The sequence below is a fragment of the Onychomys torridus genome, chromosome X (assembly GCF_903995425.1).
Source record: "Onychomys torridus chromosome X, mOncTor1.1, whole genome shotgun sequence".
NCBI lineage: Eukaryota > Metazoa > Chordata > Mammalia > Rodentia > Cricetidae > Onychomys > Onychomys torridus.
This window is the reverse complement of record NC_050466.1, coordinates 6,943,797-6,947,623: the sequence shown is the minus strand read 5'-3', so window position 1 is coordinate 6,947,623 and position 3,827 is coordinate 6,943,797.

Sequence of the window (3,827 nt, the reverse complement as noted above, 5' to 3'; positions counted from 1 at the left end):
CTGAATACGAGATGGCCCCTGATAGATGCAGGTATCGAGGGCTTGGTCCCAGAAGCTGGAGTTGTTTTAAGTTTAAGTTGAGAAAGTGAGGACTAACGGGAGGCACTAGGCCTGGTGGATGAATCCTCGGGTGTATCTTGCCCCATCCCCTTCCTGTATTCTCTTTTTCTTCTTCCTGGCTGCCATGATGTTAACTGTTCTATTCCTCCATTCTATCCTTACCGTGATGGACATGTGAGCCATATGAGCCACAACATAAATGTGTTTACCTTTCCATGAAACTAATGGTTCTCCAAAATGGCTGTACCATTCGTTTGCTATTCCTGCTAGAGATACATGAGCACACCAGTCATGCTATATTCCCACCAAGGCTTGATGTTTGTCAGTCTTTCACATTTTGGCTGTTGTTGTGGGCCTAAAAATAGCATCTTGTGACTTTACTTTCTTATAGACTTCTTCTAGTATGAACGAGTGCATCCAACTGAGGAAGAGAGTCCTACTCTAGGCTGCTTTATGCATTCAATCAACAATTATTAGCCACCTACCACCTGTTAGATTATAAGAGAGAGGAGTGGACAAACACAAATCCTGATGACCCTAAAGACTCAGTATAGAGCAAGCAGGGTGTGAATGACCCTAGAAAGCGAGTCTGGGATTCAGTTATGATCCTGTGAACAATGGGGAGACAGGGATTGATGACATTGGAGGGGGATGTGGGAGTGTCTGTCCTTGTCCGCCTGTGAGGAGAAGCATGTCTCCAGGAAGACTGTTTCTGCTTCATTCAGTCCTGCCTCACATTTCTCCTGCTCTGAGCCACTTCTGAGTCTCTCAAGTCCTAGTTTGGGGAAGCTCAATCAGCCTTTTTCTCCCCCCAGCCAAGGAGGCAGATCGCTATCCCTGCCCACTTCTTGGGAACATGTTGTTCCCATTGCTTGTGACTCGTCATCAGAGAAACAGTCTTCGTACTGCTCGAGTGTTGTAAATGAAAGCGTGAGGGGATGTGGAGCTGGTCATTAATTTTAAGTATGTCTATTGTTAGTAAATGATGTCACCACTAAGCTTGCCAAACTGTCACAAGCAGTCTGGATGTCTTTCAAGGTTCTGTAGGGGAGACAGCTCCATTCTACAACATGCAGGCTCTGAATACTGTCTGGGTTCTGTGAGTGGCGGTGGAGCTTCGGGTGCTTGTTGACAATAATACTGGCTCTTGGAAGCAAACATTCTGTCTCCATGATTCAGTCAAACTTCTCCTTTCTAACCAGGAGAAATGGCAAGACGTTGGCTATTAGTGATTATATAAATGTCAATCTCTGTCCTTTGGAGGCTCCTCAAGTAAGAAGTCATATCCTATTTATCGTGATGTGCCCTATGCCCTGTTGATGATTTTTAATTTTTTTCATTGCTTGATTCTCCATTAAGGAATGTAGGTTTCTCAAACACAAAGACCATGGGGTTGTACCCCTTATAGCATCCCTTGGACACACTAAAGGCATGTTGTCTATTGTTTGATGGAACAGAGCGTGTCCCACTTTTTTAAAAAGATGGAATATAGAGTGTCAACTTGACATAACCTAAAGTCAATTGAGGAAATCCCTAGATCAGATTAGTCTATAGGCATGTCCCTGAGGGACTTTCCAATTGTTAATTGACTGTAGGAAGGCACAGCCTACTGCAGGCAGCGCTATCCCTAAGCAGGCGGCCCCAGGCTATAGAAGAAATCTAGCTAAGTATAAGACAACCACCAGCCCACAACTGTACTTCTTAGACTATGAAGTGAGTTCCTAAGTGAGAGGTAATGTTGTATGCAATAGAAAGCAGCCTTCCTTCAAGTTCCTGCCTTGAGCTTGCCTTTCCTTTCCTCACTGTATACTATGACCTTGAAAGGACCAAACAGACGTCATAACAGGCTGCTCAGTCTTCTCTCAGAGATCAGGCCTCAATTGCAGTTTCCTGAGACTTGAACAAGCAGTTTCTGGGAGGGCCATGAACAAAAGACACAGTCCTTGCAGTAGCTCCCTTTCTGCACCTACTCTGACTGTTCAAGGTTCAGCCAATTGTTTTCTGTCTGGGACCCCTCACCAAATTAGAGCTATGTGCATGAGTCAGTGTGAATGGGCTAGGCCAGCCAGCCCCCATGGCAGCTCAAGGACAAAGCCTGGGACTTGTCCAGGCCTGCTCAAAAATGATAATTGTAACCCCAAACCATTAAATTCAAAAGTTACATACCCTCACCCAATCATATGACACCAAGGCTTGTACCACCCTGGTTGCAGTTTTTCCCTTTAAAAAGCCCTCACCCTGAGAGCTCAGGGCCGTCCTCCTCCACCCGCTGCATCGAAGTGTTGGACACGGACCAAGTCCAGGCTTGCTGGTTATCAATAAACCCCTGTGTGTTTTGCATCAGATATTGGCTGTGTGGTGGTCTTGCTCGGGGGTCTCGAGACATGAGACACGGGTACAATAACCTACAACTGTGAATTTAATAAATCCTTTCTTCCCCTTAGTTACTTTTGGTTGGCATGTTTTCTCACAGTGATATAAAGAAAACTAGAACACAAAATAACAGAATTCTGTTACTAGAATCATCTGGCAAAACCTTCTGTAACATGTGTCATATACAAAGACCATTACATAGATCACCATAACTTCAAGTAATTAATTCCTCACAATGGTCAGAAAAACAGATTCTTGGTGTAGAATCATTTACTGAAGAATTGAAAAGGAGATTGGTTTGTTTGTTGTTTGTTTATTTGTTTGTTTGTTTGTTTTTATCCTTGGGCTAACTGAGATCTGAGCCACTGGAGAAAGTATTTTGTGGCAAGCATTTCCAGATTTTTGGGACAGAGGTGTTTGGGTTGTTTGTTTGTTTGTTTGTTTTGCAGTGCTGGAGATGGTTCCTAGTACCCTGTTCATGCTAAGCACTTATTCTGCCATGGAGCTACAGGCTCAGCCCCTTCTTGATATACTGACTGGGGGAGAGGTGATATGGTGGCACAGACTTGCAATCCCAGCACTCCAGAGGCAGAGGCAGGTGGATCTCTGTGAGTTCCAGAACAGGCTCCAAAGCTACACAGAGAAACCCTGTCTTAAAAAACACACACACACAACCAACAGCCAAGCAGTGGTGGCGAATGCCTGTAATCCCAGCACTCAGGAGGCAGAGGCAGGTGGATCTCTATGAGTTCGAGGACAGCCTGGTCTACAGAACTAACCCAGGACAGGCTCCAAAGCTACAAAGAAACCCTCTCAGGAAAAAAAAAAAAGAGTAGCAAGTGCTTTAAAAAAAACAAAAACAAAAAAGAAGTTTAAGGCTAACCTGCATATATATATGAGACCCTGTTTCATACACACACACACACACACACACACACACACACACACACACACACATACAGTTTGAAAAACTAAAAATATTTCAACATCTATAATGCCACAGTTCCATTCCCCCACCCCTTTAGAACGATTTTTTTCCCAAGAGATTTTTGTTTTTCACTAAGTGAGTTTAAAATATGGAACTTTTTAAAAAGACTTAGACTCACTATGTAGCCCTAGAACTCAGTGTGTAAAGTAGGCTGGCCTCAAACTCACAGAGATCCACCTGCCTCTGCCTCCTAAGTGCTGAGACTAAAGGCATGAGCCACAACACCCACCTTGAATAGTGTGTCTAGAAAATCACTGGTTTGGGGTTATAATACTAATAAATTCACATCCAAAACATAAAAATATATAAGAATATTATTTTTTTAGAAAGGACCCTATTTCATATTTGACTCAGGAGTTTTGTTTATAAACAAATCAAGGGGGGAAACAACCTACCACACACTGTT